The sequence below is a fragment of the Cupressus sempervirens genome, chromosome 10 (assembly GCF_028749045.1).
Source record: "Cupressus sempervirens isolate cs-2001-9-10 chromosome 10, ASM2874904v1, whole genome shotgun sequence".
Classification (NCBI taxonomy): domain Eukaryota; kingdom Viridiplantae; phylum Streptophyta; class Pinopsida; order Cupressales; family Cupressaceae; genus Cupressus; species Cupressus sempervirens.
The window spans coordinates 943,792,747-943,818,994 of NC_143127.1; the positions used below are offsets into that span (position 1 = coordinate 943,792,747).

The 26,248-nt window shown below is 32.9% G+C and overlaps 1 pseudogene; it reads left to right on the forward strand.

Moving 5' to 3' along the window:
- The first annotated feature begins 441 nt into the window (after positions 1-441).
- LOC149537079 (putative carotenoid cleavage dioxygenase 4, chloroplastic pseudogene) lies at positions 442-25,250 on the forward strand (annotated as a pseudogene).
- Positions 25,251-26,248: the final 998 nt, after the last annotated feature.

Here is a 26,248-nt window from a genome sequence, read left to right on the forward strand (position 1 = left end):
AGACGCACATCAAAGAAAAAGATAAGAAATATTAGGTGATGAAAAAATTTTGCTGGAAGAAAGAGTTATCTTTAAGAATATATAAATTATTTATTTATTGACATATATTTGCTAGGAAAAAGTTTGTGGGAATAAAAAATAATTTATAAATGTTTACCTTTGAATACTATAACGGAAAAAATATACATCGTGATTGAATCTCTCTTCTAAACTGTTAGCTACATATGTCATCTAAAATATACTTTAAAATTAGATTCAAAAATATTTATTTACATTTATGTTTTCATGGCGCGCAAAGCTTCCATTGTTCATGATTTCGCCATCACTGGTTAAGTACGCCGTCTTCCCCGACGGTCAGCTCATTTTGGACCCCGCCCATTTTTTTAAATGAAGGAATGGAAGTGCCGTTTACTTTAATAGCTCGAAAGTGAGCAGGATTGGATGATTCCCCGGTATACCGCAGACGGGTCTGCCATGAGATGGTTTGAGGTTCCAAGTCTCAACTGTTTCCATACTCTGAATGCATGGGACGAGGAGGAAGAGAACGAGATCGTGCTCATCGCAATCAATTGCTCTCCTGGAGAATACGTTTTTAAAAATCTAGATGCCTTTCAATTCACAGTAGAGAAAATTCGCATCAATCTTAACTTGGGCGTAGTGGTGAGGAAACCAGTGTCAGCTAGACCTCTTGAGGTTGGGGTGATAAACCAGCATTTCATAGGGAGAAGGAACCGATATGCTTACATGTGCATGCCCGCTACTGGTGCACGTCTTCCTCAAATGGGTGCAGTAGTTAAGCTCGATTCTGGAGCAGCAGATGGCGTCGTTAAGAGCACAACTTTTGGAGAAGGATGTTTCTGCGGTGAACATTTCTTCGTGCCACGTAATAGCGACCCACAATTGGCAGAGGATGATGGGTATCTTGTGGTCTTAATGCACAATGAGAAGACACAGAATTCTAGGTTTGTGGTGCTGGATGCGCAGTGTCCCTCATTGGCAATGATGGCTTCGGTGAAGCTCCCGCAAAGGGTTCCCTTCGGCTTCCATGGCCTCTTCGTCTCTGCCACCGATTTGGCTACCACTCAACGAGTATGACATTTCCGGTGGTGTTTGTCTTTTGCAACAACTCTTGGGTACATATTTTTAATTTTATTTTCTTTATAGGACTGAGCGCAGGTCAAATGTTCTCCTTTCTGCTTGTTGAATATCCCGATGACTTGAGACTAGAGCCTAGATCAAAGGTTCGACTACTTATTGTACATCTTATATATTTCTTTTCTCTTTTGTCGATATTAGTACTTTTTAAAGGTGAAGGGGTAAGTTAGATAGTTTTATATATTTTTAATGGTGTATTTTTTTTATGAATAATTTTTTTTTATTAATAAATAATATACTAAGATTACAATTCACAAAAAAAGGGTCGGGGGATACAAGATCATCCCACAATAATTCACACGGTCACAATCGGAATCAAACACTATTCATTAAAAAAATGACCTAAAAAACAGCCTCAGGCGGCCAAAGCAGTGCCTGCTGAAGGTGGTGGTTCATCATGCTCATAAAAACCCCAATCATTTTTGGGATTGGGTGGTGGGCTAGGGACAATTCAACCGTCATCAATACTTTGATTCTAGAATACGAGTTTGATTCTAATTGAAATGGAGATGTTCTATTAGCTATGAATGACCCTTTATGTTCTATGTTAACCAAAGGATATAGAGCGTCCAAATTTTCCCCTCGGACAGGCTCGAGTTCATAAGGTACGAAGATGAAAGATTCATCTCAACCTATTAAAGATTCCTCTAAAGGTATGGAAACTACTCCCCCTAGAAAATTTTTTGTAAATCCAAGTTCTTCTGCTTCCTTTGATATATTTTTGTTTCGTAAATCTTCTACTATTACTATATCTACTGCAAATTATTTTAAAAAAATCCTAAGGAACTAGATAGATTAGTGGAATTTATCAAATGCAAATCATGCAATAATTCACAACTCATTGGAGAAACCTCTAATTATGCTGAGGCACCTGCTCCAACCAATGAGCATGCCCAAGAACAACCCGTAAACCTTGAAAATCCAATGATCCTGGAGATAGATAGTTAAGATAGAAAACTTTTTAAATCTCTCTGTTGCTAAATGGAATGAAGCTCAGTAATTACATCATAGACTCTGATGTGTCTAATAATATATATGCCTTCTTCTGTCACAAAGGCCTTAGGTCAGACTCTTACCAAGAATTATGGGAAATGCTACTCTATGGATGGTAAACAAGTACCTTTGATAGGCCAAGTGAAGGACACAAAAGTAATCTTAGCAACGTAACTAGATAAAAGATTGAAACTAACTATCTTGGTGGCCGAGATACTAGCAAGTTATGGGATGTTACTCAGTCAAACTTTTTGCAAAGACATGGATGGTGAAATAAAGATGGATTGGTTTGAAGCATTTATTCCTATTGGTAGCAAGAAAGTTTGTTTGACTCCTATAGAGAAAAATAAATACACAGTTTTTCCTTCAGATGATCCAAAGTCTCACATTTTATACCAAGAATGCCAATTTAGTAATTATTTTATTCAGTCTAAAGAAGAGGTAGATCAATTGGAAGAAGAAGAAACATGGAATATGGATTTTGATGGAAGTTTCTCTAGCTCTAGGTTAGGGGTAGGTGTTGTCCTAACTTCCCCTAAAGGAGATATCTCAACACACTCTTTCAAATTGGATTTTCACAATACTAATAATACTTCTAAGTATGAAGCTCTTCTTTTGGGATTGCATGAAGCAAAGCTAAAGGGAATAAAATCACTCATGTTGAAGGGAGACACTAAACTAATTGTAAAATAGGTCAAAGGTCTCTATGCTATAAAAAATGAGCACCTAAATCAGCACCAAATTCTAGCATGGGACAGTATTGAATTTTTTGATGCATTCAATATCAAAGAAATCCCTAGAAGTGAGAATTCTAACTCAAATTCCCTAGTAGTGTCAGCCTCATTACTTCTTCCACACCTAGAGTTTGACTAGAAACAATACAGGATTGAGATGGTCTATCATCCTAGTGTGCCAGATAATGTAAATCATTGGCAAGTCTTTGACAATGATAAACAAATTGAGCAGTTCATAACTTGTGCTGGATGTTTTGCTGAGTCCTATTTTGAAGGATCTTCAAAAGTTTTAGATGAAAAATAATTGGTTTCTTCTAGTGAGCAAGAGATAGTTCAATTAAAAGGTAATAGAATTCCTCAAGAGTTGGTTTCCCTTGAAAATATGTTCTCATGGAAGAATGGAGGTTTTATACTAAAGAAAGGACCAGACCTTGAAGTAAACAAAGAGTATGATAAGATTAACATTGGAGATGGTGATGATCAAAAATGGATTTCCATTGGAAAAACTTGTTCCTCAATCAGAAGAAAAGGATAAACTCAGATCATTATTAACTGACTTTAAAGATGTTTCTTTCTTGGAGTTGTGAAGATTTAAAAAACTTTAGGAATGGAGAGTACAAATATTCTATCCAATTGAAACCAGAAGTTGTTCCCTTTAGGCAGAAGTTGAGGAGTTACAACCCTAAAGTTTCAGATGCTATCTTCAAAGAGGTAGAAAATATGCTCAAAGCATGGATTATTTATCCTATTTATCACTCTACTTGGTTGGCTAACATTGTTCCAGTGTGGAAGAAAAATGGAGAAATAAGGATTTGTGTGGATTTTCATAATATAAATCAAGCTAGTCTCAAGGATAACTATGCACTCCCCACAATGGAACACTTGTTACAAAAGATAGTAGGAGAAGAAATGATGTTAATGCTTGATGGTTTTTTGGGTTATAACCAAATCATTGTAGCTAAAGCTAATCAACACAAAACAACTTTCATAACTCCCTAGGGTACATTCACTTACAATAGGATGCCTTTTGGTCTTATCAATGTTGGTGCCACATTCCTACAAACCATGAATTCTTCTTTTAAGTATCTAAGGGATAGAATTATTGTGATCTATCTAGATGATTTGATAGTGTCCTCTAAAAAAAAGGATGGATCACTTAAAAGATCTTCTTATGGTATTCTAGAAGTGCAGGGAACATGGGTTATCTTTGAATCCCTAGAAGTCAATTTTCTTTGTTGAAGAAGGGAAATTGTTAGGTCACATTGTATCAAACAAGGGAATTCAAATAGATCTTGAAAGAGTGAAAGCTATCCAATACCTAATTCTTCTAGTGAATAGGAGTGGAGTCAAATCTTTCTTTGGCCAAGTTAACTTTCTTCGGGCTTTCGTGCTAGATTTTGCTAAACTCACCAAAGATATGATAAAAATGATGACTGAGAAAGAAGTTTTCAAGTAGAATGGAAAAGGTAAGAAAGCATTTGAAGAAATTAAGAAATCTATTACTCTAGCTCCCACTTTGGTCACTCCAGATTTTAAAAAAGATTTCATCATTTATTGTTATGCATCTGAGCATACGTTGTCAAGTATTTTAAGATAGAAAAATAGCCAAGGAAATGAGTTCCCTATTGCATTCATGAATGTGCCTTTTAAAAAACATGAATTAAAATATTCACTCATTGAGAAACAAGCCTTTGTAGTAGTGAAAGTTGTTAAACAATTTAGGTACTATAATTTGCATTCTCATTTTGTTGTTTATGTTCCTAAAACTGCTATGAAAAGTATTTTGACTCGGCAAGATGTAGGACTGAATAAAAGGGCTACTTGGGCAATTAAACTACAGGAATATGATATTGATCTATAAAGACAAAAAACTTAATGAGAGGGAAAAGTTTGTGTAACTTGATTGCTAAAAACATTGTTGTTACAAATGAGAAAGAAGAATTACCCCAAGTTTTGTTGGTAAGTCTCACTGACTCATGTTTTTCCAAAGTAGCATATTACCTAACATATGGAGACTTTCCTAAAGGAATGTCCCCCAGGGAAAGAAGAGATTTGATATTAAAAGCTGCAAAATACGTGATTGCCCAAGGTGTGTTATACAAAAAGGGAACAGATGGAACTTATCTAAGATGTGTTGATGAAGTTTAGCAAAAGTAATTACTCAAGACATTCCATGAAGAAACATGTGGAGGTTATTTTTCTTCTTCTATTATAGCTTTTAAAATTTTAAGAAACTAATTTTACTAGCTCGGTACGTTCTAAGATGCTTATTTGTATGTCAAGGGGTGTGAAAAATGTAAGCTATTTACAGGTAAACCTCAGTTAGCAACAATACCTCTTAGACCAGTGGTCGTTGATGAACTTTTTAAACAATGGGGCATTGATTTAATTGGACCTATAAGTTCAATATCTAGTGCATGGCATATATTTATCCTAATGGAAATTGACTATTTCACTAAGTGGATTGAAGCTATTCCAACCAAGAAGGCAAATACTCAAGTGACCTGTGACTTTCTTATGAATCATATTCTAGTATGATTCAAAGTGCCTACCAAGATAGTTGCCAATAATGCCCCTTATTTTTCTTTTGAAGACATCACTATGTTCTTCTATGAAAATGGGATCACCTTAGCACATGCCTTGGATTATTTCCCACAAGGTAATGGTTAGGCCGAGTCAAGCAATAAGAACTTGGTCTCCATCATGAAGAAATTAGTGAGTAGTAATGGTAGAGATTGGCACATGAAGTTATATGAAGCACTATGGCAGACATGACTTCTCCTCAAAGATCTATAGGTATGTCTCCATTTGAACTGGTATATGGAATTAATCCACAAGTATCTTTGCTGCTAAATCTTATTGTTGCAAAATTACAAACAATCATCTCTAGAGAAAAGGATTATGTACCTGATAACGCTGGAGGAAGAAAGGAATAAAATGGAGGATAAAATCATAGAACATTAGATGAAAGTGAAAATAATTTTTGATCAAAATACAAGGCCAAGGAAGTTTATGCATGGTGATGAAGTACTTTTATGGGATAAGTGAAATGAGAAGAAAGGGAGTCATGGAAAATTTGAATCATTATGGAAAGGTCCTTTCGAGGTAATTGAATTGATTGGTCCAGATGCGATGAAATTGTCATATTTGAATTGTGAGGTCTTTCCATATACCTATAATGGACAAGATTTGAAATTATTCAAGTTTTGAGGGTCCTTCTTTTTGTATATATTTAGCCTAGGTTCCCACTTTGTTTTCTTTTGTTTTCTTTTGTTCTTCATTTTTGTCCCTTGCTTTAGGTCTTCCAACCAAGGTTCTGAGTTCTCTATTTTTCAAGTGAAAAACCAATCCCCAAATAGAGCCGATCTTAGTTCATGTTTTTTAGAGTCACCATTTTTATTCTTTATCTTTGGTTCACTCTTGTTTTCGAGCATTTTTAGTTTGAGCCATTGGTTCTGTCAAGAGTCAAATGCAAAATGAGGTATAATGACATTTGCATCTCTATCCACCCTCATTCTTTCAATTCATCCTTTCCTCAGGCTAATTGTTGACCAAGTCTTTCTATTAAAAAACCTTGATCAGGAATGATTTATCCCAAAACACCATCTTATCAAAAATTTGAAAGTTTCTTGGTACAAGATGTAAGTCTTCTTGTACTCCTTGAACCTTTTATACCCCTTATACCAAGTTCAGAGAGCACTAAGCCACCTTGAACCCTTTGTACCAAATGACCCAGTTCAAGAGTTCAAAGCTTTGTTTGTTTCTCAAGACAATATTCCCTGGTGGGCCCAATTAACATGTTATGTATTCACATGGTGAAGAGGACATGCAACAACTGGATGCCTCGTCATGTATGTGATCATGGGTGATGTCATAATCTGAAGGTAAGTACAAACAATTAATGGTTGAAGTAAGGTCATCATCAATGATCATGTTAGAACCCTAATTTAAGAGTGTAGACGTAAAGATTTGACACGTGTAAAAGAGAAGAAATTATTTGAAGTACTAGTCTCTTGGCTTAATGTCAGTACCTAATTTGTCCCATCACCTTTCCTTCATGGCATGCCAAAATTATTTATGTCCTCTGCATAATTAATGATCATTTCCTCTTTTTCGAGATTCATCTAAAGAAGGTTTCTCCTTTAAAAAGAGGGCATTGAGTTTCTTTTCTTGTCTGAAATAATTAGTTGCAGGAAAATCAAAGAGAGCAAGCGTTCTTCCATATTTGTAATGGTCGTCGCTCTTCAAGTAATCCTTCTACTTTCTAGTTATTTTTCTCCTTCCTGTTGAGTGAATCATATTTTTTGTTGTTTCTTTGCTTTCAAATTAAAGTAAAGCTCCTAAATCATGAAGTCTACACTACACCTATTTGGGAATACACATAGTTTACAATGTAGATCCCCTATAGTAGTTGATATAGACTCGTTAGGAGTTGATTTGGGAGGTGTTGTAGAAAGATTGTGTGAGAGACTTATCAAACCTTTTTCCATTAAAGTGTTGGACACTAACCTCCTCATGGCCTCCACTTTCCAACTAGCTTATCCTTGCCCAGAACTGAATCAAGAGTGCATTCATATGTATAATGTGTCTAAAGGGAATATATTGAAGAAGGATGGAAGTTTTCTATTGAATGTCAATAGGGAGACTATATCCAAATTATTCCACCTAGAAGAAAAACAATTTTCTAACCTTACTCCTACCTTGACTATGGCTAGATTTTCTAAAAAAGAAAATGTTCATAGGAACACCATAGCAAAGAGTTAGACTGACTCTTTCTATAAAGGTCATTCTAGGTTACCCAAAACCTTGAAGAAAAGTCAAATGACCACTCAGGTCCAAGATATAATGGTTCTATTGCATAGAATTTTTGGGTCTCCTAATGTCTCTATTTTTGAAGAATGGTTGTACTTTTATATTCAAATTTTGTTAAAGGGCTCACAATTTCTAGACTGGGTGGAATTAATAGCTAGCTCTCTCAAAGATCAATTGAAGGGCACTCTAAATTTGAAAAAGGACTTTTTCATGTCATCTTATTTGATGTACATGCCAGCTACCACTCAAGATCTACTGTATTTTCCACATGAAACCTAGACTGAGAACATTACTAAATATAATTACCATCCCTCATTGCACAAAGATAAAGTCTTAGAAGATTTTAGAAAGGTCCATGATGTCTTTTCTAGAAAGTTGTGTTTTGATATGAAAAGCACCTTGTACCACATATTATCCCCTGAGTCTCAAAAGCTCATTCAATCTTTTGGTAGCTTGTACATCCAATTCCCAAGCTTTACTTATCTCAGAGTAGGAGGTTTTGATGAAGAACCTAAATTTTTCCTTGATTGTTTTATCTTGGCAGAAGTGGCTCAACAACTAGTTGCTATAATAAACAAATTCTTAGTTGAAGAGGCTAGTGATATTATTTTCCCACTTAAGCTAGGAAAATTGACATTCGGAAGCATGGATGATGCAATGTGTATAAGTTCTAACTTGGTTAAATTTGTTTTTGGCTTCTATCAGACTAGACCAAATTTTGATAGCAATTGAATTATCCATAGCCTATTTGACACGCATTCAAGGAATGCACATGTGCCTAATGTGGAGGATTTTTGGGAAGATTGTACATATGAGTTGTAGGTGAAAAGAAGGGGGTTATCTAGGTTCACCATTACACAAATCCATCTTTCTCAATTTAATTTGGAAGTAGATATTATAGACATAGAGGAAGATAGAATAGATATCCCAACTTCCCAAGAAATTGAACTAGTAAACTATAACACGGTTGATATAGATTGGAATTCTAAATAAGAAGATAATATTCTTGAAAGAACAACAAATGTGATTGAAAATACAAAGTCTTGGTTGAGAATGAAAAAGGATACACATATTAATGACCAAAATGACCCTATTTCTAATGTTGGTCTTATAATTGCAAGTAGCAGAATTTCATCAAGGACCTTTGAGAAGAAGATCCATAATCCCCCTCTTATGAAAAAAGCTAGATCTAAAAAGAAAACTAAAATGTCAGTATTAGTAAAGCTCCACTAGGTGGTCCAGCTAGATGGCGAACTAGATAAAGACCTAGGTGGCGAGCTCATCGTTAATAGCTAGAGAGTCCAAATGATTAAATGGATGCATCCCAAGCTCCGAGGATGCAAGTCATAGACACTCCTGAAAAAGGTACTAAATTATAACGAGATGCTACCACTCTTAATTGGCATGTGGCTTCAGTAAATTATAGGAAAAGGAATCTGGTTCCGATTTCTTTTCCTATTGAAGACATTGTGAGCAAATATACCAACAAGACCCCCAGGCCTAAGAGGACTAAAAGCACAACCAAGATAACCTTTGGTAGTGCAACGGGGAGAAGTATAGCTGAGGTAGCCACCTACGATCAAAAATAGGGAGCTGATAAGTTGGACTTAAAAAACTTTGAAATTACACGCACAGATTTGGAGGTGATGAAATGTGAAATGAAAAAACACTGGGTGGAGACATCTACCAAGCAAATTGTGCTACAATTGTAGAAAGATGGGATTGAAAAGAGGAAGCTGAAAGCTAAGAACAATGCAATGGCTAAGTATATAAATTTATTAAAAGGTCAAAGTTCAATTCCCAGTACTCAATCAAAACTTGCCTTTGATTTTAGTGCTCCCAAAAATCAACAACTGTTAGAGGATTTAAAGAAAGGGAAAATGATGACATTGGTAGTGTTTGGTTAGATCAACCTAGTAACAAATCATGTTGCTAAACTCATGAAAAATTTGCATGAGATTGTTTCTCTGGTTGGAATCGCACTTGATGAATGTCATATTCAGTCTAAGACCTAGAAAGGAGAAATCAAGAAATTCTCAGCCATGGTGACCCAATTGGTAGAAGTGGAAGATTGTGGACCAAAAAAGTTCCTCAAGGAGAACTTGCTACAAGATGTGGATGTAGGATTGATTCAAGTTCTAATGAAGAACATAGCTTGGAGGGTATCCAATTACACTTCTATGATCTCTAGGATGCAATCATGTGAAGAAGAATTAAAAACATTGTTGGAGCATGTAAGAAGAGAATTTCAATCCATCAACTCATATTTTTCTAGCCCTCTTAAAGAAGGAGGTTTTATGTGGAGATCATGGTCAAACAACACAAAGAACGCATGAAGTATGTAAAGGATAAAATTTATCTCACATCATTTGACTTCTCAAAGGTGGAAAAAAGTGAAGAAATGTCAGGAATGTGCACTCTGTGACTCTCTAGTAACCTGGATACTGTGAACAAGATGAAGCTAGATAAAGACATATGGAAGAATTGTCTACAAAGCATCAAGAGCCCAAATACAACTGCCATGACTAAATGTATGAATGCATTCAGGACGTGGAAGCTAGCACATGGAGAGGGTGATGTTGAAGATGAGGAGGAAAAAGAGTCACTTGAACAATTGGCAGATGAGTAGTGTTTTCTTTTTAAATGCTTTCAAGACTTTTAGTTTATGGTTTTTAAAAGTTATACTCTAGGTTTGCGTACCCTTATGCTGGTTTTTATAACTACTTTTAGTTATCCGAGAATCAATTTTGCAAGTAGATTCTCGGATAGCTCTCTATTTAAGTTTGAAACTCAGTAGTGTTAAGGGTTGGCAATTTTTTATCGTTATCATACTGTGACCACTTTTATCTGAATTATATAATTATGCAAATGTTTTAAGTTTCCAATATTATATCTAAACTTGATGTTGTTCTTTTGAAAAGGAAAACATTTGAATGTTCAAAGATGTTATGATTTGAATTTTTTCTTTATTGATTTAGTATTGAATCAATATTGAATCATTGAAATTCCTTTGATGTTGGATATTTCTCTTTATGTTAGATGAGTATCAATTTTGATTGTTTTTCTAGAAGTAATTGATAGAGAAACTGTCTATTCTCTCCTTTGTATGTATTATTTTTTATGTAATTGTTGTTTATCAGATTATCCCCCTATCTAAGAATAGACAGGAAGCCTTAATACTTTTTGGTTAAAAGTAATTCTCATTTGAAAGGCAGATTTGGTTGAAGATCTAATAAGGAAGCTGAACCTTACCAAAATTCAAAGAGGAATTGAAGAAGTTGAAATTCCTCAACTGTTGGAAAATTGTATTTGTCTTGTGGCTTTGGGCATAGAAATTTTCATTCATTTCATTTTATTTAAGGACAAATTTGTTCACCAAAAAAACCCAATATGGGAAAAACCACCAACAATATGTCACCACTTTTTCACTCTTTCAAACTGAGCTCTATTAGGAGCTAACCTTGTCAAAGATTACAATACACACTGATAAATGTGACCTTCTTAGAGGATTTAATCACCATGTAGGAGTGTCCTTTTTAGAGGACTTTGATCATTCTTTTCAGAATGTGACCTTTTAAAGTATTTATTTAGACTGTTAAGTCCTTCAAATTAATATTAGGTCAACCTCTATTAAAAGGATTTCAATAAAAACTATTTAAAATGATTAGAAAGAAAATAGTAGGGTTTTGATATGTATGATTACAACTCACTTTTCTAGTTTAGATCACTGTTCAATTCATCTGTTGATTCAATGATAAGCTCTCCATTGTCATCTTTGTTCTTGATTCACTTGGAAAGCCTTCAAGAAATCAATCTTCTCCTTTCAATAAAACTTAAGCCATATCCTCAGATACACTTATCAATATCAATAGAATTTGCACAAGCAATCTCCTTTTGTTTTACTCTTAATCTTCTACTCTTGTGTTCACCCTTGTGCATCTTTGATCCACCTTTTTCTGTGATCCTCTCTCTTAAGTTTAATTCTATACCACTTTAAATAAGTAATTTTTTTGTTTTCCATGATCACCATAGATCTTAGGGTTTATGATATGGTTTATCAAGTTCATTGTATCTATTAATCTTCCTTCTTTTTTAGAATCATCTCATCCATTGAATTAGATCATAGGTATTATACCTAATCCTCACCTTGAATTTAATGATCCAACTCATCAATCTTATCTTTAGGATGGTTTACATCTCCCAAGAAATCAACTAAGTTAGCTAGAAATCATGATTTCCTAAAATTCATTCATTACAATGTTACTCAAAAATCACTAAGTTATATGTTACTTGATCATCACTTAATCAGTCAATTAATGAAAATACTTCTGGCATGGCATCAACTATCTTGCTCGGTCAATATTGATGCTTGGTCAACACTAGATTTTCTCAGCACTTACTCTAGCTTGCTTGACATTAGTATCAGTCAACATTCCTTAACCTTTTACTCTATTGCTCAGCTTAGCTTTACATCCTTGATATAAATAATAACTTTCTCTTCTCAAAGTCTAACTAATCAAGCGTCCATTATAACTTACTTTCCATAACTCAACCTTTCCTCGAGGTGCTATTGTTATGAGCAATTTCTCAAATGCTCTTCATCAATCAAATAGATATGAAATTTAGATTAGGTAGCAATATGTCTTATCAGTAGATTTGACATCAATGACAACAAAAAATGTTACAATTCTAATTTTCCAACACAAACTGCCTCAACTTTGGCAATCTATCTTACACACTCAAGAAAACCTTCATTCTTATACCATCTAATGCACTACAATGAAGGAGGATCCCCATAGGAGATTTCCTAACCCCTAGAAAATTACCACACAACACAATATACAAGATATGATGCCAAACTCAACTCTTTTTTTATAAATCAATTGATTGCATATAATGCGATGGATTGTAAGGCCTTCCAAGATATGGCTAAATACAAAACAAGTAATAGTTCTACAAGATCAATTAAGATCTAGCCTAAACTATAGCTATTCTAGATTTGTAACATAATAATACTCAAGTAGAAACCTCCAACAAGATCAAAACTTGTGCTCACAAGCCACCAAGAAATCTCCTTACTTCACAAGCCCACACTTAGCTACTAACTCTGCTACACTTTTCTCTCTTAGCTACAAATCCTCTTCTCTAAGCTAGATGACAATAAATCTTGACTCCACAAGACCCTCTACTTATACCCAACTAAGCCACAAGTTTTCCTAGCAAGTTACAAATTAAATAAATTCTTACATTAAATACATGTTGAGCCATAAGTTAGCCTACAACAAATATTAAATACCAAAAGGCTTACAACACTCATTAAATACACCTAGGAAAAATAACCAAGACCCAAATATGTCCATACATATCCACATCATGATCACACACATTAAATGCACCAAGTTAGACGAACAAATCCACAAGAAGTCCATCCCAAAAGCCATACTGTCGAGCATTAACAAAATAACAAATATTGCCTAGCTCCCACAAGAATTTTCAAGTTCCTCACATGTTGAGCAATAGTATATACTGAGTTCCTTCACAGATCAAGCACCTTGGCCAACACTAGATCCAATAATGACAGAGCACCACTCGTTTAGTGATTGAGTCCACAACTCCAAAGCCTAAATCCCTCCAAAATGCAAGATTTCTAACTACCTTAGGATGCTCCTACATCAATTCCATATTTCTTAAATTCCTCATTAAGGGTTGCTAGTTTTTCTTCTAAAGTTTTCTTATCCTAAAATATATTACCAAAAAAAACTGAATTCCACTCCTTCAGTCTTCTCCTAAAAAATTTTAATTTACTCACCCCACCCAAAATAATTTTGATCCCGATGCCTCAATTTCCCCCAATCATTTTTCAATTACTTTTAAACAATTCTCATCCTTGAGCCAATCCTACTCAAATTTAAAAGGATGATTGATGGGTTGTTTGTCTTCCAAAACATTCAACTCTATAGGATAACGATTTGACCTTGTTAATTGTTTAAATTTAGCTTGGAGTGAAATAGCTATCCAAGTTAAGTCATCATGAATCAAGAATCTGTCCAATTTTTCTGCAATATTGCTAAAACCTTTTCTTTGGTTATTCCAAGTGAATGTGTTATCTTGGGATGGTACTTCCAACAAACCTAGTATTTTTGTTATACCAGTTTAAAAACTCCTTTGATGCAGGAGGGAGAGAGTTTTAACCTCCTCTTTTTTCTAAGGATTTTAGGATAGCATTAAAATCCCTTCTTAAAATGGAGAGATGTTCATGTCCAAAATCTAATTGTGTTTCCAATTCAATCCATAACTCTAGAGAGTTTATTAACATTGTTAATGGGACTATATATGTTGAAAATACTATAGCTAAAATTTGACCTAATACCTTTGACTAACTCACTTTTCTAGTATTTGCTTGCTTCTATTGAGGTAATGGACACATTCCTAAGATCCCTTATCAATGCAAAACCTCTGGAAGATCCTTCACTTGGGGAGTCTCTAACCTCCCTCCATTCTACATATCTTCTTTAATTAACCATTTCTAAACTACTAAGTTTAGTTTCTTGGAGAAGAAAGATGTTAGCCTTGGTATTTGATATGCAACATTTGAGGAGCCGCTACTTGTTAGGGGCATTGAAGCCCAAAACATTCCATGTAATGATATTCATGGCTCCTTAGGAAGGATCTTCCCCTTTCCATAATGTAAAAGATTGGTTAGTTTGATTTGGCCTCTGGAAATCCCATCTTTCTGGTGTAATTCCTATAGAGATTTCCTATCTCTTTTTCTTGCTATTTTAGCATAGCCCATGTCCTTTTTATTAGATAGGATAGCTCCTAGACCTAAGGGTGTTTTCATATCAACCTCCATGTTTTGTAAGGCTTCATTCTCAGTAATGGGAATTAATACTTCCTTTTCATCCTCTGCTTCCATAATTTTGGAAATCAGTGAATACTTTTGGAGTTTAAGCTCTTCCTCATCAAATATTTCATCAATCAATTGATTCATAAGGTCCACTACGACCATTTTGTTTAAAGATGTAACGCCCCGCTCGAGAACCCAAGAGAATTAAACCTAACATGTTACAATGTTTACTGAACTATTTTTTTTTTTTCTAAGTTTAAACAACATCAAGATAACATTAATGCGGAAGCAATATGAACATATACATCAAGTACACATATGCAAATATAGATACAGTTTCAATTCCTCAAGAGTTCCTTTACGTTGAGTCACATTTAATGATTTTAAATTAATTAGTTTAAGTTCCAAGTACAATGTCTCAAGATCATAAAGGAATAACAGATACATAATCGCATAAGCAAATGCATAAGTATAAACAATAAAATGAAAGTACATCCAATTAATAACATCCACTGCACATGTCGCAGGGTATGTGAGAATAGATACAATACATCAGAATACATGATAACATAAATACATCATCTGAAAAGAAGTCTCTGAGATAAGAAATAAGAATGATAAAGGTACATCTTCTGCAACAAACATCCAACAGCTAGCAATGTAAAGGGGGACCCAAATGGTAAGAAGGCACTACCTCCCGACCGCGTGGTTACCTAGTCAGGCTTCCACTCCCACCGTGTAGGGAAGATAATGAACGATCCACATATGGCTATCAAACATAAAACATTCCTAGGCAAGGTACCCCTAATAGCCAAAACTACCTCAAAGGTAACACATGCTACTCAAGAAGATAAAATAATCCAAAAGTAAGAACACTCAATCCAATACCGACACCACATAACCAAACATCATACACGAACCAAGTATAAACCAAATACCAAGATCATAAGATAAAGTCAACGAAAGATAATCATCTCAAGTCAAAAGCCACATGTCAAAAGTACATCATACATGAATCACCAATCATCATCAATGAAAGTAAATAACCATAATAAACACATTCGACAATAGATACACCACATCCAACAATAAGTACACCACCAGAGATACACAAAATCTACAGAGATCTACAGAGGAGACTCAGGCTACATACTAGGGAGTGTCATCACATGGCTGCTTGAGTTACCCTGGACTGATCTCTTAATAGACCCCGGACCCTCAAGCGTTGAGTTACCCTGGACTGGTTACTCTGAACCCCGGACCCTCAACATCACACATATGGAAATTAGAAAGCCCTCTCAAGAAGATGAGGCACTCATCTCATTCCCATCCTTAGTCTATACAAGCACTAAAGGCATGGGTAGATCAAATATCTCTAACTTATCTTTTTAGTGTGTTTTCCCCCATAAATTTTAATTACTAGATTATCACTTAATACATAACTTGCATTAGGTTACCCTGGTACTGACCACTTTGGGTCTCGGACCCCTATGCAAGCCACTCCCAAGTCATGTACCTAGACAACCTCTCCTAAGCACATAAAAACACAGTTGTGTCCCATACCACAACACCCATAAAGATCAAACTCGGTTCCTTAACAGGCAACCTGATAACAAGATGGTTCTCCCATCCAAGTACACATAAATGATCCATAAAGTAACTCTCATAAATATAATTTCCAATTACCAGACATAACATGACATCCAACCACAAAATAGTATCAAAGAATTTTCATAGAACCTCTGGTGTACATCCTAGACTGGTCGATATCTAATCAACACCAAAATCTGAAAGCATAAACAATATAAGCAAAACAGTACAGTTTCATAGTTTGGGTTTGAATCAAAAACACAAAGTTTGAGTTAAACAATAAGGTTTCAGTTTTCAGTGTTTGTGTTCAAGTAATAAGTTTTTCGCAATTAACCCTTACAATTAACCCATTTTATATTCGAATAAAAAGTACAACTACCCTAATTTTGATGTTAAGCCAAATAAATCAATATAACTATAAAGAGTAATTATTTATTTAATTATCAAAATAATACCTAATGATTTTTTTAAAAATAAAATAATTACCTCCCTCTTTATTTAAACCCATAATAGTAATACAATAACTGATAATCTTCGTTATTACACTTAATTGAACTAATTTTAATTACAAACAATTAAAATTATAAAATTATCTATATAAAATATTCATTCCAATTCTAAATTCATTACTTTATTAATAATTAAATTAAGACTTAAATTAAATATTATTATAATTTAAATCACTTAATTATATTTATAATAATAATTTATTACAACATAATTTAAATTATTAATAATAAATCATTAACATTTTTATACATTAAAAACTAATTATTTAATACCTATTAAATAACATTTAAAATTTATTATCTAACATATACTAATACTAATTAACAAATATATATTATTTAATAAAAACTATGATTAAAACTTTATAAATGCAAAACAACTTGCAAGCAAATTTAAATCACTGCAGTGCTTTTTAAAGCCGTCGGCCAAGAGTCGTGCGGCTGCCTGCGTGACTGCAGGCTTGTCTGTTGCCGCGTGCAGCAGTCAACCTGCGCACGCACGACAGACAGGTAAGGTGGTGGGGTGGTCAAAAACCCCCCCCACATATTATAATATATATTTTTTTAAAAAAAAATTTATTATTATTATTATTTTTTTATTAAAAAGTTTTGTAAAACTTTTTTTTTTATAAAAAGAGTTTGGTTTATTTTATAAAATTTATGATTATATAAACTTTATTAAATAATTCTTTTATATATATATATATATATTTTTTAAGAATGTTTACGATATTAGCCTGATAGGAAGATAAATAAATAAATCGAACCCTTCGAATTTTCAATATAAGATTTTCATTTCCACCAACAAACCCTTTCTAAATTTAAATTTCTAAATCCCAATTTAATTCAAAAGCCCAGATCCCGATTTATTTCCAATTTCTTTCAATTGTAGAACGAGGTTATTATTTTTTTCAATCTGAATTCACAGATGGAATGAAAAAGAAAAAGATGTAGAACGAAGGGTGGCAAGATTCATACAACGGAATTTGAGAAATCAATTTTCAACAAGCACGAAGAAGACAGAGATCCAAAAATATTTCTACAATGGTTCACAAACCCTACCTTGATCTGATGCTAACAATTTGGTGAAACCCTTGCTAATCCAAACCCTTCAAAGCTTCCAAAGATTTCTTTGTTCCCCTTCCAAAAGTGTGTTCCCTCAAACCTGTGTGTGAAAAACTTGTCCCCAATAATGACCCAAAAACCCTCTAATAAAGAATCTAATTACCCTTTAGGGTTTCTGTCCCCACAACTCTAAAATAATAATTACTTTATTTAATTAATTCTTTCATGCACAATTAATTTCCTTTTTAAATTAAAATATTCTTTTTATTATACCTTCATGCACTTTAAGTGAATTGTTAAATTACTTTATTTAACTTTCCACTCAACTTCTATTTTAATCAATTTATAACTTATAAATCTCATGCGCACTTAATGCGATTAAATATCTTTATTAATTTCACATGTTTAATCTTTTCAATTAATTTCTTTTATTTTCAACTCATGCATAAATTATGCGAACTATAATCTTTATGATAATTAAATATCCTTTCACTTTTAATTTCATTTTTAGAAACTTAATTGATAAAATATTTATTAACTTAAATAAAAATAATATTTAGCATTTATTTAAAAATGCACTCTAAATATATTATTATTAAATTAAATAAATATAATCACTTTCTAAATTTAAACTTTAACTTTTATCTCCAATATTTAATTCTCTCTTATTTAATTAATTCATTCATGCACAATTAATTTCCTTTTTAAATTAAAATATTCTTTTATTATTTCTTCACGCACTTTAAGTGAATTATTAAATTACTTTATTTAACTTTCCACTTTACTTTACTTTAAATTAATTTAATAACCTTTTAAAATCTCATGCACACTTTCTTAGAATATCTTTATTAAGTTCACATGTTTTTTATCTTTTAAATTAATCTCTTATATTTAAAACTCATTCATGTGAACTTAAATCTTTTTCATAAATTAATATCTTTTCCTTTTTAATATATTTTGAACGTTTAATTTGATAAATATTTATTAACTTAAATAACAATAATATTTAGCATTTATTTAAAAATGAACTCTAAATATATATTATTATTAAATTAAATAAATATTATCATGTTGTAAATTTAATCTTAAAACTTTTATCTTCCAATTCAATTCTTTATATTTAATTAATTTCTCAATTAATTAAATATAATTAAATATTCATAATATCATAATAATTCTACATTAAACTAAATTATTAATTTAATCTATTAATTAGACTTAATTAATAGAAAATACATCAAAGACTCACAAAACAACATACGCATAAAATACTCACAGGTTTAAAAAGGGTAGTCAGTCTGTTACGAGTCCTCCTTGCAGGACAAGTATTATAGGCTTATGGCTAGGATTGGACCTGATCATTATCTTCCCATTCTCACCATTTGAGTATTTGTAATAGGGCACGCTCATCCTGGCAATTCAGAGAAGTCGATGCCCGGTACCTACATCCTGCATAAAAGACGAGCATGTATATAATATATCTAAACTAAACAGACAATGGTGGGGAGTGGTTCATCGTGTAGATCCCGACTAGCAGGTGACTACGACTCCCTCCCCTAACCACATCAAACACGTCAGACAGAAAGATAAAATAAACACACACACCATACACATGCAAGTATGGGATAAGTATAATAATCACAAATCTAAGATCAAATGCATACATATAATAATGCATCTCTATCAATACAACATAATCATCATTAAAGACATCATGTTAACATTTTTATAAAAGAAACCACATTTACTAACTAGGATCATCATAATATCATTAACAACACATGAATGAAATCAACTAAGCAATAATAACTGATACATTTGTAATCAAAGTCATGAATTAATATCATAGTATTGTAAATCCAGTATCTCTAAAACTAATCAATGCATAAAATTAGCCTAAGAAATTTGACAATGATAACAGAAATGCGAACTGGGGGCAAGCACTACAAAAGATTCATTTAAGATTTTGACTTGAGCTTCCTCCATTTTAGGGGTTTCACTTTGGGCCTTTCCAATACTTTTATTTATTCTATCCTCAAAGATGGGGGTAGAAGGGAATTTTCTTTACCATAGTCCTATACTCTTATAACAACTTATTTAAGATAGGGGGAAGAGGCCAAAATTTCCCCTTCCTCTAGTTCCTCCCTAGGAGTGATTGTAAAACCTCTGATGTTCTCATTTAGGGCAATATCGATTTTCCATTATTCTTCCCTATGACTCACTATGTGAGATTGAGGTAATTCACACTCTTGATCCCTAAAAATTCCCTCAAAAAATGATCTTATCACTCATAAAAATATCTAGGGTTTTAAATTCTATGAAGTTGACATTGGTTTTGATTATTATGGTAGGGCTTGAGACAACTAGATTTGACTCTACCATTCCTGCATATGTTTCTAGTTTAGATCCAATGGATCTGATAGTATCCTTTATAAAAAATTTGACCAACAAATTAGGGAGAAGGACTGCTCTCTCAACATTGAAATTCATAGATTTGTGAGGATCGAAGAAAGGCACCCAATTTATAAATTTTATCAGATAAACATTGAAGACTAAGTATTACTATATAGAAGTGAGTTTTCAAGGTCTAAACTATCACAAGAAAAATAAATAAACTCATAATCCATGACTGTTAAATTGATGTGCTTACCATGAAGGCTTCTAAGCCAATGTGCAATATTACATACCTCTATTCCAGGTTATGTCTGGTGGGAATAAAGGTTGAGGTCCTTACATCTTTTCTGAGTGTAATCAATTGAATAGTTTGAGAGTGTAATATTCACCCGATCTTCCTTCTGAATCTCCAATCATGATACTATTGCTACTATAGGTCCCTGAGGTAGGGCAACCTTTTTAATTTGATGTTGCACATGGTTGTCTCTATTGGCTAATGTTTCTTAGGATTGGAGAGGGATGAAGGAGTTGAAATGTTTATCATGTACCTTACTTCCCTGAGTTTTATTATTAGGGATTCGATTCAAACCTTTTTTGGACAGATCTTTGTGATTATGATATCTACGAGATCTAACCTTTTTCTATACTTTTTCCAGATCCTCTACATCAGAACACCCAAGAAAGAAATTGTAAAATGGGACTACATAATTTATACGCTATAAGTATTCATATTGCTGGTCAAGTCTTAGTAGTTTTAAGCGCTAGATCACTCTATTAGCATGTGCAGGAGGAGAACTCATTTTTGTGGCTTTGTGTATACTTATAAAATATTTTTATTTTTAATCAAAAAAATTACAAATACTATTTTTAATTCATTTATATATTTTAGTTGTATAATTTCATAAAATATTTATATTCTCAATATAATTTACATTTCAATGATATAAATTATCTTATTAAATGATACTTTTTTATTATATCTATTTTTTAATTAATAAATTATACTTTAAATAAATGAATATGATTTCATTTTGGAAACAAAATTAACTAAACCCTTTAAATTTGAGGATAATCTTTTCTTTATTCTCTATGTATCTATCACCTCACATATCATTAGTCTATCTCTTCATATCACTCTCCACTCTCCTTTCTCCTCTCTTCCTCTCACCGCCACTTCTTATTTTTTTCCCTTCATATTTATCTCCATCATATATAAAAGCTTTCTCTTTCTCTTTTATTTTTCCCTCCCTATTTTTAACAATACCAATATTTTCATCTCTTTCTCTCTCCTCTTTCTTGATATTATTCACCTTACTCATTTTTGTAGAACCTCTCCCCTTATCCCACCCTAAATCTCCCTTTCCCTCCAATTATCATTTCTTATATAAAATGGACAACCTAACCTTTTGAAATCAACACAATATATTATCTTACCATAAAACAAAACAAACAAACACTCCAAAATTTGTTGGTTAATTTAAGCTAGCCTAGTTGACAAATACATTGAATATTCACTTTGTAGAAATGTTTCATCTTATTATTTAACCATATTTAAGGTTGGTTGGTTTGAATTCAAAACTTATTAGGTTTACAATATGTTTGACTAAGATTTGTAAATATATACTTTTAGTAATGATTACTCTCACCTTCAGCCTTAGCTCATCTCATTGAAAAATACAAGAAAATAATTATGGTTTTTAATTAGAATAATTATACAAAAGTTAGGATCAAAGCTCTATCCAAGATTTTTAACAGTAAGTACTTCTAAATTTTAACCTCTCAAAGCAATGCTTTATATGAGATAGGAAGACAAATTTTTAAAATTCTTTTATTTGATAAATGAAAACTTGCCAACAAACATTATAAAGAAGCTTTTATATTTGATCATTCAAAATTAAACTAGTAATGAGACTTTGAATTAAATGCACAACTAGTCTAGAATTAATTATAAATATACTAGTTTTATATAACATTTTATTTTTTTATTGTCACTATAATTTCATTTAAATTACAATATTATAATATTTCAAATAATTTGTATTATTAAAATATTATAAATATCTCAATTATATTTATATTTATCTTTATGATTTTATGATGGTCCATATAATATTTTCAAATTATTTTAATCGACATTGAAGTCAAAAGAATTCCTAAACCCTAATTTCACAAATGCTAGAAATGATTAAGAGAATAATGAAGGAACGGATGGCATGACGCTCATCAAAGAGGAGATAAACTGAAAACATTTGTTAAATCTACATTCTCTAGGAATGAGAGATAACAAAATAGAACTAAGAACAAGACACAATATCTCATGCCAGCAATAAGTCACAAATTAGTTCCTCATCAACTTGAACATATAAAATCACAAGCTCGTTAGAATGAGGATACCATATCACAATACTAGCTAATTTTAGGATATAAGAGATCATCATCCAGAATCATGTTAATTAGAGCATCAATAATGCACAACAAATTCATATTGTGATAAAAACAAACGTCTTGTGTTTTTAAATTTCTGTATACATGTCTTGTTAGAAGATTCTTGCAGTTTCTATCAGCTAGCCTATCAGGATTGTATCACCATTTATTATAACTACCTAAATGTCAACCTAAGTTCATGTCAGTCTATGGTCTACGAGATGTAACTTAAAAGGTCACTCTAAAATAGAAATATGTTTAAATTTCTTTAACAAGAAACAAAATAAATCAGAAGCTATCGATTTCATTTGTGCCTTTGGCCACTTTCAAAAGGTGCTATAAGATATTACTATCTAAGAGTAGATGGATATTGTTCTAGGCCACAAAATAGCGTTCTTTTGTGCCTTTATCCGCAGTCAAAGTGGGCATCAGATCTAGGATTACAAAAAAAAAATTAGAAAAACTTTTAATAGATTTACTATTGTACAATTAGATTTAGATGTCCAAGAAATATTAACTAAAAGCAGTCAAAATAAGGGAGCTGGCCCATTAAAATAAATCATCACCAGACTACAACCAACCAAAATTACTCTTACCATTTTTAATTAATTTCATATTGTTGTCACTATATGTAAATAAAACCCATATGACTAGTATCATGGATTCCTTCTTTCCTTCATTTATTATTCTAAAGAACATACAAATTGCACTAATAAGTTTAATCTTATAATTTGTCTATAAGGTATTATACTGCAGAGTTTGACTGAAAAACAAGATGTCTTACCCAGGATTTCCGGATGGTTAAGAGGTCTGCCGAAAACTTTTAAATCTCGATACTTTCAAAACTTTTACCAAACACGTCTGACGAAAGTGACAAGAGAGGGAGACACAGGCGAAAAATTGTATTTGATCTTGCCACCGTATATCTGATTTCTTACCTAATTCTCTATTAAATATTTTGAATTAGATCTGTTGCTATGAGAATTTAAATAATCAAATTTTTGTACTTTTCCCAATGATTACAATGCCATTCCATTAATATATTTCTTTGCAATAAGCTGTAATCGCATTTGCGTTCTACTGATAAAAGATATATTATTCTCTTCATATGTTTTGTCTTTTAATATTTTTAATTATTATTCTAGTTACAACTTGTCTTCCCAACGTGAATAGATACAAAAGGTAGTTTTATACACCATTTACGAGTTGAATGGAAAAATGACTAAGTGTGCCTTCATATGCGTGGCGAAATTCGTGCCTGTACCGTATAGCCATTGCCGATACAAAAGACTAAACTTATAATAAATGTTGCAATAATGATAACATTGACATTCAACACCGATCCATTAATAGCCTCGACTCAGACTAACTGACCAGGCACAAATTATAAGTATGCTCAACTCCTCAATAGTCAAAAACATCAAGTGCAGACCGCGTCCTCTATACAGACCCACAACAACTCGTCTTCTCATATTGAAAATCGGAATTCAGATTCAACAATTTGATTGATTGTATATTTTATTTTCGCTGTGTTAGAGCAATCCATGCAATATTGAGAATTTATTTACTGTAATCATAGGCCGTTTATAGCCAACAGGCATGCTGGGTGTAACAGAGACTCTCGTAGGAAAAATGAGATTTTTCAGTTACGAAAAAAAATAAAGCAGAGCCTTTATGCTTCCCTAAGCCACGTTGTTTGAATAAAAAAACTTTGAGTAAAATTGCAATTTAGAAAATATTTTCTCAAATGTAGATTATAAAATCTATTCTAGGCATGATGAGATCCCTTTGTAGGAGCAAGAGGGTTTTTAAACCTTGCAAAATATACAGTAGAGAATTGTAGCTTCCGTAATCCACATGTTTTTCTTTTTTGAGAAAGGTTGTGTAAAATAGATTTAGAAACATGTGGCCACAAATTGCAAATTTCCTCCCCGAAACTCTTTTCTTTAAAGTTAAGAGCTGACCAAATAATTAGTACCTTGACAGCGATGCATTCATCTGCAATAGCCTTTACCATTGTCGTCATTTGGATCTGAGAGTAAGGAAATGTTCACCGAATTGTGTGCAGTAGTACCCGTTTGCTATCGATGTTGCCTTTGATATTCATCGAAAACTAAGTAGCTTCCATAATACCAGAATACCTCTTCAATCACAGGATGAACATTCTGTGAAGGGATCAGGTAGAGTTAGATGCATTAACTATGAAGTATATTTCCATGACTAGGTGATTGGTGGACACAATTATCCCTTTGACAGCTGTTGTTTGGATGTAGTGCCGTAATGTACATGTAAGAGATGTTAGAGATAAAGGTTAATTTAATTTAATTTATTAAATTATAGTTTCTCTCTTCTTAGATTTCAAGTTATGCACTTTTGCTTTTTCATTTAATAATTAATTAGTAATTATTAAATAGCATTTACCTTTTAGGTTACCTTTTGTACTTATTAGATTACTTTTTCTGAGTTTCAATCTCCTTCTCTAAGAATAGATCGTTTGTAATTATCTATACATCTTTTTCATTTCTAAGAATACAATTTGTATATTTTCAGAGCAAACTCTGACTTCTTCTTGTCTTTTTCTTATCTATGACAGGTTTTTACATGCAGGTATTTGAGGGCTTTGTGGATTTGTATTGCATATTGCTCAAATCCTTCATGGTATCAGAGTCGGATCTACAGCTTGTTCGGTATTTGGAGAAAAATGAGAACGAGGGCTTGACAGATTAGATCTGGTATTTTTTGTGAAAACAGGGGGATCTCTAATTTTTGAAGCACTTTGAGGTCAAACAAACCTCATGGTTCGATTTAGAAGGCATCAAAACCCTCATTTTCATATAAAGTTTATTCATTTTGGATGTGGATCCAGAAGGCAAAAAAAAATTGTCCAACAGGGTCGTACAACCTCTGCACACAATTTGAGGCAGAGTTTTTCTTTAAAAATCGTAAAAAATAAATAAAATGGGCAACAACTCGGTTTAAAAAAACCACTAGTGGTCACCGAAACTGCTAGCAGTAGCAGTAACCACCAGCGGTCCCATTGACCTCAGTGGCTTCCAGCCACCGCCACCGCTCGGCCAGCCATTGTCGCCAACGATGCCTCTCGCTCGCCACCACCATAGTGGCTCTACTACCCTCCCTTCGTCTAGGTTCCGCCGCTGCTCCACTCGGGGTGGTTTGGTTTAATTTTTTATTTTTTATTTTTTTAAATAATTCTTTTTTATTTCTTTCAGAGGGCCTGTCATTTTTTTGTGATATCTTGAGCACATGAAGGTCTTTTTTTTATCTAAAGAGAGTGACGAAAAGCTAGTTCAAAGACGGAGATGATGGAGCTAGAATTTTTTGAATTTTTTGAATTTTGATACCTATTTTGGCTCTTGAATTCTATTAATGACTTCTATCTTCTGGGGGGCATGACTTCTTCATTATAGCTCTGTTTTTTGCTCTAAAAAAAGCATCGGAAAGCTCTTCTCAAAAAAAATTTAGATTCTCTATTATTTCACCAGTATTTAGTACCAAATATTTGTGATTTATTTTTTAATCTTTTTTGCTCTTTTCTCATTTACACATTCCTTCTAGCAGTTGGGGTTTAGTGTTTTGCATTGAAGGGGGTGTTTTGTCATATTGTTTCTCTTATTTACTTATGTAAACTAGAACTACATTCAAAAACAATTCAACACCTTTTAAAACAATAACTGAGACCTCTTCTTGTCTAGAACTTTTGACCC